The sequence below is a fragment of the Euprymna scolopes genome, chromosome 3 (genome assembly GCF_053919585.1).
Source record: "Euprymna scolopes isolate OS-2025 chromosome 3, ASM5391958v1, whole genome shotgun sequence".
NCBI lineage: Eukaryota > Metazoa > Mollusca > Cephalopoda > Sepiida > Sepiolidae > Euprymna > Euprymna scolopes.
The window spans coordinates 19,830,002-19,848,823 of NC_136484.1; the positions used below are offsets into that span (position 1 = coordinate 19,830,002).

Genomic DNA, 18,822 nt, shown 5'->3' on the forward strand with positions numbered 1-18,822 from the left:
GTCTCTCATCCTCATGTTAGAAATAGCCTTTTCGTTGGTCTGTCATCCTCATGTTAGAAATAGCCTTTTCGTTGGTCTGTCATCCTCATGTTAGAAATAGCATTATCATTATCAAATGTACATAGTATATCTTCCTTGTTATTCTTTGACAACCTTTCTATCATTTTATTTCAAGACATTGTTACTCATTGTAATTTTTGTTCCTTTCTATTTCAATTCTAATTTACAAGTCAAAACTTTTAGAAAAATATATAAATATATACATCAAAGAATTAAACTGCTCAACTTGTCTATCATGTTTCAATATAAACTGCCCTTTTGTTTACAAATATTAAAACCATAAAGAACTTCCTCTTAAAAAGAATAAATAAATGAAAACATCGCAAACATAAAAACAAAAAACACTTCAAAGCTCGTATCAAACAAGCAACAAGTTATTGTCAGATCTGAAGATAAAAGACATGAGTCATGAGTGTAAGCAAGAAATCAATTTATGCATTTCAAATATTTGAGACAAACAAAGCAAAAATGGATATTCTAATAATACGGTCATTCAATCTGCTATTTACTTCTTGACTGACTGACCAACATATAAACTGACAAGTGGAATGACTCTTCTATAGACACACATGAAAATGCCAAACCTAAACAGACCAAAGACAAAGCTGCTTCCAAATTGAGCTTCACATAATGACAGACGTACGGAGCCTCTCATGAAGATGCTTTGATGCACCTATAGAACATTTGCAATAGACACTCGTTTAACTACCACAATTGCCAACAATTTCTCTTATTCTCTGTGCCTAAAACTAAACAAAAATCGTATGAGATGTATCTACTCGGCGTTGCCCGGGGTGCAATGAAATCATTTTCGTTTTTAATTTTTATTTGTTTTCTCACTTTAAAACTGATGACTAAAATTACTAGAAGTCATACTTATCAAAAGACTACAGCTCCCTTTATAACCGGATCTCATTTAACACCGGAACAAATATACTAACAGTATTTAATAACTAAAAAGAAACTAAATAAATAAACTATAAAACAAGAAAATCGAAATTAAAAATAAAATAATTCGCCTCTAACCATCCTGCACCCACCTTTATAACCAAAAACTATAAATACACCAAGCCTCAAAGGGAAAGAAAAAGAAAACGATAACAACAACAATCGCTCTTGATAATAATCGGATGCACCGATAGAAAGCGCTTGAGAAGAATATGGCTGAACAACAACTTTTGGGTGTCATTTTATACAACATGCCAGCTGAAATTAAAAAAACGCTCGGCAAATAGAAAAGATAACCAGAAAAATCGGCAAAAAAAACAAACTGTTATGTTCAATCAGACGTGCTTGAATAATGACTTGCTGCCAAAATATACAAATATGTGTGTGTGTGCAGATCATCTAAAATAATATAGAGATAAAATAAAAATTAAATAAAAACAAATTTTCTGAATTTTTGAGATGTAGATTGATGTGTTATTTAGATTACTGTTCTCATCTTGAGTATTATTCACACAACGTTTTAGCCGATGAAACCTCTGACCTTCTTCAAATGTATCTTGTTGAACTCAAGAATCTTTCTGTTGAACTCGGGAGTCTGCATGAAATTTTGAATCCACAATTTATTTAATTCACAAGGATAGTATGCTATTGTTCTGTTAGCCATGGCCAGGTACAAGTCTTAAGTAATTCGTAATTGTATTCTTAGCATCACCTGCATTGAGGATTGAACCTTCAACTTCCAGAAGAGTGTCACTTACAACTGAATGTTATCTAGTACTTTATCCATTATGCCACTGATCCTTGCATCTGCAAGAGCATGCTACCCACATGAATTAGATAAAGGGTTTCATTCAAAAGGCCATGCAGATTCCCGAGTTCCACAAGAACCAACAGAAATTATAATTCTTCAAGATCTTTACAGCAAGTACAGATGTTCTGAGAAAATCTGAACAGCAAGTTCATATTGACCCGAAAATATTTTCGGTCATGTTTGCATTTAGTGCTAATGCCCCTCCCCTGCTCTTGTACACCTCAACTGCTATGTCAATCAAATAAGCATCTCAACGTATCTCTCAATACAAACTTACACCACCCCTTCACTCGATACCTCCCTACTCTCAACATACTCACAATGGCAGGCATAGAATTGAATGATGCCTGATTAATTTAGGAACCAAACTGTTTAGCAATATGCTAAAATAGATAAAGAACCTAAACCACAACCATTCTCCCTCCACAGAAAGGGAGAGAAAAGGAAAGAGAGAAGGTAAGAGGAGAGTGTCAAGAGTCTTGAACCAGAGTTAGCACCGCAGCAGCAGATTGCTTCAGGATACAGTAAAGAGAAGATCAATTCATTGACATGGCTCAGCTATCACGATTGTTAGAAAAAAAACATCTTGAAGAATTCAACGACTAAAGTACATCATAGTTACACCGCCCCCCAGGCATTTGGAAGACACATTTTAAGAGGAGAAATTCAATAAAAGATTTTAGCAAAGATTCATTTAAATGGCATTATAAAACATGATTTTTTTATGCTTAATTAAATTTAAAAAAAACAAAACAAAAAAAAACTTAAGCATGACAGACTAAGTAAAATATTATTTCGAACTGTTTTGTGACGGACAGACAAAGCCACAAATTAAAATGCGAATGTCAAAATCATAAAATAAAAAAAAAAAAGTTTAACTTTAAAGTAAAAATATTTCCAAAGCAGATTCGATGTATCCGGATTAATAGTTGAAATAACATATCAGATGAGCAAAAGTAAATACAAGTAGAAACCAGAATTATTCAAAATCAAATTAACGTTATTTTATTGTAATTTAATATTGAGACTCTTTTTTCTGTTTTTTTTTTTTTTTTTTTTTTTTTTACATTAAAATTTCTTTTAGAAAAAAAGATTTTCATTACGTTTTTATTTCTTATATACTTTTGTAGCAAATTTGAAAAATTATAACTTTTGTATTTTTAAAAATTAAATTAGTCAGCATTCTCAATAAAATATCGAGAAACTAAATACTTGCAAATCTTTTATAAATTTAAATTAAGATAAAAAAAGCAGTTTTCGGTACTCGTGCACTTTTGCCACCGTGCTGAAATAATAACTTTATTTTGAAAGCAATTCTTAACATGGGGAGGGGAGGGTGTTTTGTAACTATTCTGTGCTTCCACCTAACAATTTAAGTAAAAACAAGGCATCGTGAAGCTTGATTTTAACCTGAAAAAAACTATTTAAATACAGCGCGGTGGCAAAAATGCACAAGCACCTAGTTTTCTAATTGTGTTTAATTATCAAAGAATAAAACAAAACATTGGTATTATTTGGATTCTTCGGCCTACTGTTCTCATCTTGAGTGTCATTTTCATAACGTTTCAGTAGATGTAACCCCCGACCTTCTTCGGGTGTATCTTGTCGAACTCAGGAATTTGGATGGAATTTTGAACGGAACCCTTTATTTGCATCATGAGGGTAGCATGCTCTGATTAGAGGTCCTAAGTAATTCGCATATGTATATTTCGGTCGCCCACACTGAGAATTGAACCTTCAATCTTCAGGAGAATATCACTTTTACAATTGATTTTTTTCCAAGTACTCTGACCACTGTGCCACAGGTCCTTGCAGACAGTTCAAGTACGAATTTTAGGAGCCTTCAACCTATTTCTAGTTGTAAATATGATTTATTACTAATTCTACATATATATATATATATATATGTATATTATTATTATTTACTTATTACTGCATATATTATCTAATATTTACAATTAACGATTCCCATATCATGTTAAATTCTATACTAGGTCTCCTTAGTAACTGATTGTTACCCAGCATATGTGCTGCTTCTTCCGTCTATAATTTTTACTTTCGTCCATAAGGGTAGATGATTTCCCTTTTCCCTCCAGATATGGTCAACTATATCCAACTTTTCAATCTCTCCATGTATTATGGCTTTTCAATTGTACTTTTAGTGGACGACATGTCTCACCTTTGAGTAGCTTTCCACATTCACATGGGATCTCATATATATAGTTCCTAGTCGTGATTTTTTTGTTTTATTTGTCTTAGCTCCAATCTATGGTCGCCCCTCACCTAACTTTCACAAAAAACACTAGTTGAAACCACTATCAATAATTTCCCCCCAGCTTTATCTGTGCCCAAACCTAAATGTAGATTCCATGAACAAAACGTATTTTTTATAACTGCACGCTTGTGGAACCCTCTTCCATTTGCCTGCTTTCCAACTGACTACAATATAGCCGTCTTCAAGTCCAACGTAAACAAGTTCTTGATGAGCCATATCCTTAAGTAATCCAATTTACTAAATTTCCACTATTAACGATTACTACAATATTGTCCCATTGACTACTGTACACTCATTAACCCTTATCCTCGAGTGGCCTTCGGGTCTTGATAAGTGGTGACACTTATGTAAAAAAACAAAAAACAGGCTTGATTCACACAAGCTGTTTCCGAAGGGTTGAATTGCTTCTAACAAGCCCTTCATGTATGATATACAAACTGTGGTGAGTTTTCAGGTGGTGTACTTTGGTGTCTAGTCCAGATTTCTCAGAGCTGATGTCATGCTCTCTGGATAGTTGTTTCAGTGGAGGGCTTCTCTTAAACTGTCCATCTCCTTTTGATTGCTCTTACTACATATTGCTTTTGCTCTGTGTTGTAGGCAACGATGATTCCTTTATTTATATTATATGGATGGTGAGAGTTGAAGTTTAGGTACTGTTCAATGAAAGTTGACTTGCTGTATACAAATGACTAAACCCCTGACCAGTGTGAGTTATCAACGCATCTAGGGACGATACTTTATTATATTGCTTTTCCATTGTGAACTGTGTAAGTGGACAGATAGATTCCACATGGTCTAGTAACACTGAGAAAAAATAACAGCAATGCGTATCAAGAGGAGGTGGACAGTTTAAGAGAAACCTGAAACACCAAAACATTCCGTCCAGATTCCCGAGTTCAACAGAAACATTCTCAAGTTTGACAAGATACACCTGAAGAAGGTCGGAGGTTACATCGACCAAAACGTTGTGAAAATGAGAACAGTAGTCTAAAGAATCCAAATCATACCAATAACCAATCCTCATCTCAAAAATTCGGAAAAGTAAAATAAGAGAAATAAAATATTTTCATTTGCCTTAATATATTTTTTACTTCAATTTCTTTTTTTTATTTTTTCGATCAGCAAATTTTTATAGTAACTTTCATAAATGATGATCAATTAATATATATATATATATATATATTAGCAGGGAGACCCGACGTTGCCCGGGAATGAATGAGGATCAATGAATGTTTCACATTCAAATAATTTTATTGTCATCAAATCGACTATTTTTCAATCAAATCGATTAATTGCCTTCTCTTGTCAGGAATCCACCACAGTGCACCAGGACGAAGCTTCACGTGCTTCCTCACTTAATGCACGATATGTTATAGTTTAGATTGCACTGTAAAGGACCTACTGTTGATTTTCATAAAATTATTTTTATATAATGGTTTGAATTACAGTTTAAAATGCAAAAGTCAAGTATTATGGGTCAGTTGTGCTCTAAACAGAAACATTCATTTCAAACGAAGCCATGTCTTCTGTTGATTTTGTACATCAAACTGTTCATTCTTTAATCAAACTTTTTCGATTATTGATTTTCAATACTTAGTGGAGATATTTCTACACAAAATCTAAGAACACTCCCAAACACAAAGTAAATTTTTTTAAAATTCAGCACAACCGTTTCAGAGTTTATATGACACGAACTCGCACACAAAGTGCCTATATACATATATATACACTTGAATAAGTAACATGTTTTTAATAGGTTATTACCAATGATTATACACTGAACGATCGTCAGGATCATGTTTTAGGCTGTCTAACTCAGGGTGTAAAATAATTAAAACTATTAAAAAAAGAAAAGATAATCTATTTAAGTACCATAAAGCTCTAAGAATGTATCAAGCACTATATATATATATATATATATATATATATATATATATATATAAATCTAAAACTTGGTTGATTGAACTATGTATCAAATTTAATGCAGATCTGAAATATTTGATTTTCAATAGAGAAGTTGTACCCATATTATGACTCCTAAAAATCTTAAAAATAAAAAAAAATAAAATTTAGTCAATATTTATGAATTGATGTATAATACTTGTCAAACTTTCACAAACATCAGCGATATTTGGATTTTCCCAAAGTCCTATATTTCTCTTTGCCCCTTTACATAAGACTAAGTTAAAGATATACCATATTACCCATCCTCACACCAAATAGCTGTTCTTCAGAATTCATAATGATCGGTTAATTAGTTTAGGAGTGAATCTTATACATAGAAATATATGAAGATATACATATACCCAACTCACACACACCTAAAAGTTGCTCATCATATCAAGAAAATAAAAAAACATGAAATGTGAAAATTATGTGGTCTTCAAGTGCGCACGCACACACACAAATATATAATTCCAGGTTAATATTTACCAGAGGTAAAGCAACCAATGAAATTTTAATGAAGTTAATATAAGAGTGCTCAATACCAAAGAAGGGCAAGATATACTTTTTATTTGTATTATATAAGCATTAATATGTCGCTACACATTCATGAGCATGTTTCGGTCAGCCAGTTATAAGTAATTAAAGATCTCTTACGGATTATGGACTAAATTTTTGTATATATAAATCGATTTTTTTTAATCAATCATGTGAATGAGAGAAGTCTAAATGCAAAAAAAATAAAAAATAAAATAAAATAAATTTTTAAATAAAAACCAAAACTTATCCGTCACAGATTTGCTCAAATTCTTATCGATTATAAATGATATGAATTATGAGTTGAAAATTATTTTCATGCGAAATAGACTTTATTCAAGTGATGACATTTTGGTAAAATGTACAACTTTTACAAATATGTATGAATCAAGGTGGTAAAGAAGCTGTTACATTAGAAAGAACACTGCAAATTTTTAACAGCTTTTTTTCTTTTGACTTTACTATATGTGAAGAAAGTGTAAGTTTTATGAATGATGACTTTTGTTACATAAAAATACTCATATCACACTATATTCAGATATATTGGGGAAGATTTTAGCCGTTGGGACATCCCTTAAGCGTCGGTTAAATTGCTTGAATTAGAAAAAAGTTAGTTTGCGAAGCCAATAAATTCTTTTAAATAAAAAAATAAATAAAAATTCAAAATCAGTTTGTTTCCTTCCTCTCTCTATTTCTTTATCTCTTCAGCTATGGTTAAATATTCATTATATATATATATATATATATATATATATATATATATATATATATATATATATATATATAAAGTTAGGATTAAATAGTATCATTACTAGTCGTGATATTTCTTATTATTTCTAATAGACTATTCCAATCTTCTGTTTTATAATTACTTTTAATACCATTTGTTAATAAGCTGAGAGAGAGAGAGAGAGAGAGAGAGAGAGAGAGAGAGAGAGAGAGAGAGAAATAGACAATTTATAAAATAAAAGTGGAGAGGGTGGCGTCCAAACAACATAGAGCGCGAATAATAGCCTGAAACTTAGAGACGGGATGACTTGGTGAGTAAATTGCAAATGATGGCTAATTAAAACAATTATTATGTTTCTAAAACATAATTCAATCCCAAAATTAAGGAATTTTTACACATGTACTGTGTGATTATAATGAGGAACAAAAAATTCCAAGGCGCAGTTATTGAGAAAAGTGCGGACAGACGAACGGACAAACGTGAATTTACAGGTCCACCCTCCTTTTGTCGGGTGACCAAGAAGTCTCATTCAGCTTGTGTGTGTGTGTGTGTGTGTGTGTAAATAATTATTCTTTACACCTACAGACATTAGTGTTTTATGCTTTCGCAATCATCAGTGTAGGATGTGACAATTCCTACTGGTCGGGAGATTCGAACCCAGCAATAAAGCTATCTTTGACTCCATTTTTTAAGCCTTTTACACCAGTCCACTAGACAATTGCTATGGGAACGAAAGAAATTAAAAACTTATAAATGCCAAATTCGGGTGTGGGCAGTACACAGTCTAGAGTGTTCAAACGAGCAGAAGTTGTGAATGTTGCATTAATGCTAGTTGAGTGAGTTTTCATGATATTTTACAAACAATCAAAATGCACTTAAAAACAGCAGAAGAAAATTTTAAGATCAGAAAATTTTTTTAAGAAACTTTTCTTTAAATTTTATAAATTTCACATCAATTGCTGTAAATAGACAAGCATGATTTCTAAAATAATAGAATTATGAGACAACTTCATGTGTGTGTGTTTCGCAAGTACACATATTACACATTGAATAATTGTTTACTTATTTATTATTAATCTATTATTTATTGAAAACAGACGCACAAATAGTATTAAAACAAAATTTTTTTATTAATAATTTAACAAAAATAATTTAACTACAAAATAAAATTCATCAGAATATCTTTTGGTTTCTTCATCAAAAAAGACTTAATCTTTTTTTAATAGTATCAAAATGAATTAGTGTCTGACACATTGAAATCCGAAATGAATTTGGAAGCATTTAAATTGCCACATAGAAAGTCATATCCAGTTTTAAAATTCCTCATTTAATTAAAAGATTGAAAGTTTTTAAAGTTTTTTACATCCAATCATTTTCTAAATAGAAATTAAAACAAATTTTGTTGTAGTTTCATAACAGTTTGATTTAATTAATAAAGTAATGGCCAAATAAATAGGTGCTTATGCACTTATGTTACCGTGCTATTTTTTAAATCGTATCTTCAAGTTAAATTTGAGTTTTACTATGTTTTTTATTAAATTGTTAGGTGAAAGTACAGAATAGTTACAAAACTCCTTCCCCTTCCCATGTTAAGAATGGATTTCTAAATAATAGTATTATTTAGCACGGTAACATAAGTGTATAAGTACCCATAAATAAAATCTTCTTTGAAAAGAATGGAACTTTTGTTTTGTGCCACTAAAATAGGGGGAAAAAAAAGCAAAAAAACTCTTCCGCGAAAGGAATTAATTAAATTTCACTTTTCATTTAAAAAAATACCTTGTTTAAAATAAGTTTTTAACCTGATATTTTTCTAAATAGGATTTGAAAGTCATTGTGCTTAACTTAAAAAAAAAAAAAGGGGGAAAAGAAAAAAAAAACTATTCCGCAAAAGGAATGGAATTCTTAAAATAATTAAATTTCACTTTTCATTTAAAAAAATATCTTGTTTAAAATAAGTTTTTAACCAGATATTTTTTAGATAGGATTTGAAAGTTATTGTGCTTAACTTAAAAAAAAAAAAAGAAAGAAAAAGAAAAAGAAAAAAGGTAAAAACAGTGATTTATGAATTGCTAAAGACTTACCAGTTTGTTAGTCTATTAACCCCCAGAGTAAACCATTTCGGCAGCAACGGTGTTGATCGTAAAAAAAACTTATAATCGGCATCCACGTTGAAGAGATTGTTTTGAATAAAAATTACTTGTCATTTTCGAAATATGATGCATTTTATAAACTTTCATTAAAAAAAAGCAGTCACATTGATATTCAATGCATACATTTTGAATAGATGTGGCTTTCTTTTTTTAAAGAAAAAAAAAATGCTCACAGCATGACAAGAAATTGGCAGCGACAGACCAAAAAGCCCAGCAGCCACAGCCAAGTGCGAAGCACAGGTATGAGTGAAATGACGATGGCAAAACGGAGGAATATCTGCAGAAAGTCTAAAATAAATAAGAGTCACAACAGCAGAGATGACAGACTGTTTGCAGAGAAGCTATAAATAAAAGAGCATGGAATAGTACTGATACCAGCATCAACTGAAATGGCTCAGGTGATAAAAACTTTGTCTCTTTAAGCATAAACATTTACTAGAACATGCACCCACACATCTTTATGGCTCTATACGTATGTCAGTTGGTCTGAAATAGCACACCGTTGGATGGTTTCTTGCATTTAAATATAAAATAGCATTTTGTCTGTTAACCGTTAGATTAGTCTATCACGCTTAAGTTTGAAATTTTGTCTTCAATGCTTTTAGTATGAAATAACATTTTCTCTTTTGATGCTTTATTTGGCTTTACATGCTCAAGTTTGAAACAGCATTTCGCTCTTCCGACAGTTGGACTATCACTTTGATATAAAAAACAGCATTTTGTCTGTCTGTCCATTTGTAAGTCTGTAATAATTAAATTTGAAAAAGCATTTTGTCCATTCATCCATCAGTCTGTCAAACTAGTGTATGAATAGCATTTGTCAGTCTATCATGCTGAAGCTTCAAATAGCAATTTTGAGTCCATCATTTTCAAGATTGAAATAGAATTTCATCAGTCTGTCATGATTACATTTTAAATGGCATCTTTATTTATTTATTTATTTTTTTTTTACTCTTTTTCATCCCAAACAAGGCATATTGCCACTTGGAATTTAAGGGGTTACTATTTGGGATTGTGTCTAACAGTGAACTGTGAGGAATTGAGCAGTAAGATGTCTGTTCACATTACATTTAAACTTCTGTTCATTTAAACTTCTGTTCATTTCAGAATTTTTGAGATGAGGATTGATTATTCGTATTCTTTGGATTATTCAGACCACTGTCCTCATCTTGGGTATCATTTTCACAATGTTTCGGTCGATGTAACCTCCAACCTTCTTCACGTGTATCATGCCGAACTTGGGAATCTGCCTGAAATTTCTAACGGAATCTTTTATTTATTACAAAAGGGTAGCATGTTCTCGTTCCATCATTCGACTCGATGGAGATCCTAAATAATTTGCAATTGTATTTTTTAGTTCCTTACACTGAAAATTAAACCTTCAATTATCCAGAGAATATCACTTTACACAATTGATGTTTTCCAAGTATTCTAATCATTGCGCCATGTGTCTTTGCGAGCAACCTGTTATGTTTCTACTTAAAATACTGTTTACATCTTAAAAACATATTTGTTTCAAAGTAATAAGGATGGACAGTAAAGTATTAAATCGCTCACACTTAGTCTTGTATTTCAAAGAAGTATTTCCAAATTCAAGCTAAATAAGATGCAGAAAAATAAGTTATCCACCTACTATAATCACTAGTATCACTACCTGTGTACCTACGCCAAACAATAAATTGCTACAAATAAAAATAATAAACTTTCACATTTTCTAAATTCCTTCCAGGATTTGAATAAATAATCTAGATACTTATAATAAAAAACTAATACGACAAAACTGCTTCAATCAAAATGTTCAGAGGTAAGTGCCTCAATGGATACCTCTGAGGACTATAATATTGGCTACGCTGAATTTAAACCCCATCGGACCTACTGTGATTATACTAGGAAAACATATCAAACTACCCTTTTTGACCATCAAAAAGTTGCACTAATAAAAGGCAGAGGGTTTGTTTGAATTCTGCACTGTACAAGGAATGAACCGTCCCCCTAAGTGATCCAACTTACAAAAATTCCACTACTTATGTTTACTACGCTATAATCACATTGACTAATGTATAACCATTAACCCTTATCCTCGAGTGGCCTCCGGGCCTTGATAAGTGGTGATTCATGTGTGTAAAAAAAAATAGGAGTCTACAAAAATCTACAATAAGTGTCTTCTGATATTCACATCAAATGTCTCCAACACCTTTAATGATAACTGAAATTTCCACTGCTTCACCTAGTTTCTTTTTATTCATATATATCTAGATAATCTACAATACTGAAATAGTTTCAATACAGTTTACTTATAATATTATTATCATTATATAGAGTTTTGGCATTGTGGCAAAATATACATATTATTAATGTAAGAGGAAGAATGGTTGTGGTTACAAGTTATGTTAAAAGCATTAATGGTCAGTCATTTGAAAAGGAAAAAAGGGAAATAAACATTTTTTTTGTATTGAAAGAACTAAATTCCTTATTTCCTGATTAACAGGAAAACAAAAAGAAAAAAGCTAAGCGAATTCTTGTTCAAAGTTATTTGTTAATTTTACAACGTTTCAACTAATGTCATTTCTAAACTTTTTGAAACTAGAGATCTTTCTGTTGAACTCAAAAACCTTTATGGAATTCTGACTTTAACCCCTTTTATTTGATCCACAAAGGTAGATTGTGCTTGTTCTATCAGCCACAACCAGATAAAGTGTTAATTATTATGTTATTCTTAGTTATTATCATATGGAGTAAAGATTGAACCTTTAAATGCGTCACTTAAAATACCTTTAACCGTTGTAACTGGGATCAATATAGATTGCATAGGTTCCTGAGTTTGATAAAAATTTCCAAGTTTGAAAAGTTTCACTTGGAGGTTGAATCAGTCGAAATGTTGTGAATATACCAACCAAGATAGGAATAATAATTAAAATTACTCGGTCTTATCCTTCCTTTGTCGGGGGGGGGGGACCAATAAACCAAATAATCAAAGTTATTTATTTTTATTAAGATTTCTATAAAAGATGAATGACTAAAAATACAAAAAGCTTTGTTTTTAGATGTATACACACATTTTTATGAGAAGTTCATTTGATACTCCATCACACTGAAGTTGGAAATATCATTTTCAGTACTAAAGGTATTTTATTTTTAGAGGCATCTATGCATCTCTGTAAGAGGGTCTATCTAACGTGCACAAGTTTGAAATAAAATTATTGTCATCCATAAAAATACATATTGAATGGGTTCACCTTAAGAATTTTTTCCTGTGATTATCTATATATAAAACAGATGTATGTATGTATGTGAAAATGTTTAACTAATAAACTCTTAAACTACTGGCCACATAACAGTTAACAGGAAATAGTAATTATACACTAAGCATGGTTTATAACAAGTAAAATCTTTGTTTGGATGGATGAGTAACACGTACAGAAGTCAGCAAGTTGAAATTCAAAATGTTCATTTTAACTTGCCGACATATTTCTATTACTTTTGCGCATGCACAAATTCATTCATAGTTTTTTTTGTTTTTTTTTACAAGGTGATCACCACTTATCAAAGCCCGGAAGCCACTCAGGGATAAGGGTTATTGCATGTACAGTACGTTAGTGTGGGGGTTTAATAAAAATGTCTACTTAAGGGGGCGGTTCATCAGGAATTTGTAACGTAAAGTGGTTTAAATTTAAATCTTTCTTTTCTATCTGTCGATAGCTCAAATGGTAGGGAATGTGGCTGGTGTGCTAAAGTTTTATCTGTTATTTTATTTAAGTTTTTAGTTTTGATTCTAACTGATGGTATACAAGTCACTTTTTTTTGTTATATCTTTTGTAATCAGTACTATATATTAGGTACAATATAATATTAAATAGATAATTGGCTCTGTAATAATAAATACAAAACCTGCATAAATTAAAATATTCATATTTTATGATCGTGTAAGCTCCCTCCCCCTAAAAAATAAGTCTTATGATTTATATAAAATTGTAGAAATTTAATTATACTCGCACGTTGCCTGATCATACAATACATTGAAATATATTAATATTTATGCAGATTTCGTATCTATTATTACAAAGCCAATTCTCTATTGATTATCATAGTGTACCCAATATATAGTCGTGATTTCAAAAGTTAAAATTACTTGGGCGCCATCAGCTAGAATTGAAACCAAAACATTTAGTTCTCTAACAGTATTTGTTACCATGTGACCTCGAAAGAGGTGGATATCAAAACTTTAAAAATTAATGTAGTTTAACATAAATGTATATTTATGCATGTGTAGAAGAACATTTTAAGTCGACTTATGCTTGCCAAGTTCCAATTTTTCACTTTTGACCCCTTAGGAAGTATTTTTACAAACCAAATCGAATTTATTCCACAGGTCCAAATCTCCTATATATTATCAAGTCTGTAAACCAAAAAATTGACAGAGTAGCTTGGTAGAGACTGTTTCACGCACACACATATGGTCACTTATATATACATATATATATATATATATATATATATATATATATATGATGGATTCTTCCATTGATTTTGACGTATGAGGTTCCGCTACAACAACTAAGTTGCTCAGAAATCCACACAGATGATTTGTTTATAATGGTGAAGGCTTTGTGTAGAACTATCCACACTTTTTGGTATTGCTACTAACCTTTGTTGTTGCAGATGACTTCCACAGGACAGAGTATACAGAAGACTGCAGGTTTTTACATCAGAGTTTCCTTCTCCTAGATTCATGTTTTAATGAAGATTGGGGATGCATCTCTCCCAGTGAATTAATGTGCCCCCAAATACCAACCTGGAAATTGCTATGACTCGGCGTGGAACATACAGCGCCTGGCCTTCCCAAATTGTTACCCATCTAGTACTGAAAAAGCTCAACATTGCTTAACTTCAGTGATCTGGTGAGACTTGGTATGTCAACGGATTGTGTATGTATATATATATATATATATATATATATATATATATATATATATATATGTTGGAGATGAAGATTAATGATTTGAATGGTTTGTATTATACACATTACTATTCTTATCGCAATAGTTATTTTCACAACGTTTCAGACGATGTAACTTCCAACCTTCCTTCGGTGCATCTTTTTGAACTCTATATGGAATTTCAAGCAGAATCCTTCTTTATTTAAGGCACAGGAGTAGATTCTTCTCATTCAATTTACTGGGAAATTATGGTGGTCTCGTGGTTAACGGCATGGACTGATGATCTGGATGTTTCAAGTTCAAATCCAATTCATTCCACAAAAATCACTTTCATTTAGGATGTTGGCAACCTTCTCGTAGTCCCACCTGTAATTGCCCAATGCCATTTTAGAAAGAATTCTGACTAGAAAAATATCAGGGAAACCAATGCCACCAACAGAATCTTTCGAGTCATAGGATATGATGATGATAATTCAAATGACCATTACTTTTATTGCCCGTCTTCAAATCCTTTCGGATTCTAATTTTTTTGGATCCAATTCTATCGGCTGTTATGGTATCCATGAAACTAATCACAAACAAATTATAAATTCTTATTGAATAGAATTTTTCTTATTGATTTCTTTCTTTTTTTCTTTTTTTAGAAATAAAAAAGTCTAAATAAATGTTTACATGGATTAAAAACAAGAAAATAACATTCTTCAATTCTTGAAGTAACGTTTAGATTTTAAAAAATTATATTTAAAAAAGAAAATTAAAATTATATTTTCTTCAGATTGAAGATAATTCATCGATTCATATAGATTCCTACGAAAAAAATTATTAGAGAATAGCAAATGTAATTCTGTTGTGAATGCAAAACAATTCAAAGTATGCCATAATTTAGCTGCTTCCATACTTACCAGTACACATTCCTACTTATATATCCAGTTGCAGCTTAGATGAGAGAATGGAAGAGGGAGGGAGGATAATCTTATTTCCAATTGAAAACATGCAAGTTGCAGGAGAAGGGTTAAAAAATAAACAAGGTTTAAAAACTCCAAGCAAGAAAAGAAAATTAAAACAGTTTTTAAATAACGTAATAAGAGAATTAAGAAAAAATAATCACCGTTGAAAAAGCAATAAAAATAATAAAAAAGAAAACAAGACTGAATATTCTTATATATATTATATTATATATATTCAATCTGCACGTTTACTGACGAAAATTCTAATTAAAAATTAGGCTTAATAGACACATTACTTCCAACTTAAGCTTGATACATCAATGAAAATGGCATTTCCAACTTAAATTTAACAGATTAACGAAAATGCAAATTCCAACTTAAGCTCGAGAGATCCATAAGAATGAAAATTCCAACTTAAGCTTGACAGATTCACGAAAATGCAATTTCCAAATTGAACTTGACAGATCCACGAAAATGAAAATTCCAACTTGAGCTCGAGAGATCCACAAAAATGCAAATTCCAACTTAAGTTTGACATTCACAAAAATACGAATTCCAACTTAAGCTTGACAGATTCACGAAAATGCAAATTCCAAGTTAATCTAGCAAGCTTAACAAAAATACTATTTCAAACTTAAGCTTGACAAACAAATGGAAATGCTATTTTTAAACTCAAGTATAACAGATCAACAAACGATCTCATAGATTTATGATACATCTAAAAGTATTCTTAAATTTATTATCTTCCTCATCCGGTAACATTCCAATGAACGCAATATGACAACAGAAATAAATTTGAATGTAAAGATAGAACCGGCTCAGATACCAATAAGATGGAAAATCACATTTCATAGTTAGAAAACTACAGTTGTCTTTATATCCACTTCAAAACACACTGGTTATTTTTAACTCTTATATTCAAATCCTAAGTCCTGGTTCTGCTATTAAAAGAAAAAAAAAGAAAAGGAAAAGCTAAATAAAAAACAAGAAAAATAAATGAATTACAAAGTAATAATGTTTTTTAAGATGTAACTAAAATAGAATGTGCTCTAAATTATGATAAAAATTTTTATAATACATTAAAAAATCTATTTTCAATCAATGAAGATAGTTTCGGTATATTTTTTAGTTAACAAACAAAAAGTTTTAAAGGCATATACATAAGGTTTTGCAACTACATGCGTTTAAAACTAATGGTTAAATTACTACTAGTTTTTGCATTTTGTAATTGGATGATCAAGGTTGGGTCGTCCAAAAATTATCTTTCCTATGGTGGGTGGGGATAAACAATGTATTTATGTGTTTCCTGCTTTGTTTTATTTTCTCAGCAACTGATATCACACATATTTAACTCATGGAACACGCACACTATCAACATGTATATTATATATATATATTAGTAAAAGTACCTGTCGTTGACTGGGTTCAAAAACACCCTACAGAAAATGGACTCTGATTTATGAAAGTATGATAGGTTATGAAAAGGAAGGGTTGTATAGAGATAGCTTTGAATTTGGGGGTATCAAAACCAAAGCAAAATATGACGAAAGTAAAAATAAAATAGCTAACCCCCATAATTTATTATACCATACCTGTTTACACTGAAACACTTATCACAATATTCTGTGGATCTATATTAAAAAACCTTGTCAAACTTTGTGACATATTTCCATTCTATGGAGGTCATGCGCGAACGAACACCCCATAATTTTATTATACCATATTTCTTCAAACTGAAACATAATTATCAAAGTATACTTAAGCAGATAGATATGAAAAGTCTTTATTAAAGTTTGTGCCTATTTCTATTCTATGGAGGCCAGGTGCGAACGCAGACCCCACAATTTTATTATACCATCCCTATTTAAGTTGAAACATACATATCAAAGTATTCTTATGTACATCTATATCAAAAACACTTGTAAACGATTTTTTTTAATTTTTAATTTTTTTATTTCCATACTTTGTGGACCAGGCGTGTACGCAGACCCCACAATTCATCATTATGCCAGATCAAACATACTCATTCCTGTGTCTCGATACATCTTCTATAATTATATGTGATCAGTTTTCTATTATAGTCAACCATATAGGAGCCTATTCGTGACCAGACACACACACAGACGTTCAGCTTTATATTATATATATATATATATATATATATATATATATATATATACACACACACACACACACACACACACACACACACTGAAGTAGGAAAAAGTTTCTAAGCTCCTGTGGAAGATACTTTTCTGTCTGGAATTGAATACTGAAACCAATTAGTATAATTATATGAAGCAAACTTTCTCCTACATTATATCAGTTGGTAAGGCAACTAACATGTCGGAATTTCATAGTCAGTGGTGACTGGGCTTGAGGTTCGAGCCTCAAGGTTGGTTCACTGATTAGATAAAGCAATATTGGTTTGTTTTCAAAAGATGAAACACGTCTGTAAATAAAAACAAATCTCTCAAAATCAGAACAGAATCAAATTAGGAAAGCAGATCTTGAACAAGTATTCTACAGAAAAGATCTATATGAACTTAGCTTTAATATTTTACTGCAATCTCTGCTGATTATCAGAAGCATCTGCTACTGGAATCAATATTAATTAATGCCAGTTAGAGATACTTCCGATGATTGGTCATATCATGAGACTGCAATAAAATGTTAGCCAAGTATATTTTATCATTTATTATCTATTATATACTAGCAGGACCGATTAACCGGCATTGCCCGATGGAAGCATGCCACCCTCTTCTCATAGAAAAATTAGAGTACAGCTGTTGTTGTTGTTTTTGCCCAACCTCATCATGTTAAGAATGGCTTTCAGAATGGATGCCTCCAACCTCCTCATGTTAAGAACGGCTTCTGGAATGTTCATCCATAACCTCCTCATGTTAAGAACGACTTTTGAAATGGTTACCCGCAGCATTCCCATAATAAGAACGGTTCCTAAAAAAGACACCACATCCTGTGAGTGGTGATGGGGGTTTACCAAAACATTTGCTCCAAATTGAACTTTAATAATTACTGTCAGGATCTCGATGCAAAAAAACTATGAACCAAAAGGAAAAAAGTCGTCATTTTAAAGAAAAGTGTGTCTCTAATTTCTCTATAATCAAACACCAGCATGTAATATTTGGGCATCAATTGAATTCTAAGTGGTTAATGCAGAAAAACAAAAAAAATAAACAACGGTAACCATACGTAATAATGTTCTGTTTCAGAGTTATTTTGTGTGTTTGGTTATTGGGGGGTGGGTATCTGCACGATGTTAAAGTGTGCATAGATATCGGAAAAAATGTAAATAATAAAAAAGAGTATTAAGAAGGAAACGGCTGTTGTAAAACAAAGGGGGAAAAAATAAACAAAAAATTGGTTTAATATCCGTAAAACTAATGATTCGTGTAGAGAAAGTGGCTATACTGGTAAAAGTCTGATGTGTTCATTTTTTGTTAGAAGATATTTAATCCG

At 31.3% G+C, this 18,822-nt stretch overlaps 1 protein-coding gene across 17 annotated transcripts in view; it reads right to left on the bottom strand.

Annotated features, from left to right (window-relative positions):
- Window positions 1-18,822, bottom strand: part of LOC145253353 (uncharacterized) — a 692,561-nt gene that overhangs the window by 161,769 nt on the left and 511,970 nt on the right. The window contains exon 1 of one of the 17 annotated variants that reach the window (XM_080112932.1): window positions 9,390-9,951. The exons of the other annotated variants lie outside the window; for them this stretch is intronic. The gene's annotated coding sequence lies outside the window, so the exon portion shown is untranslated. Of the gene's footprint in view, window positions 1-9,389; window positions 9,952-18,822 lie in introns of those variants that run through there. 17 annotated transcript variants of the gene reach the window in all.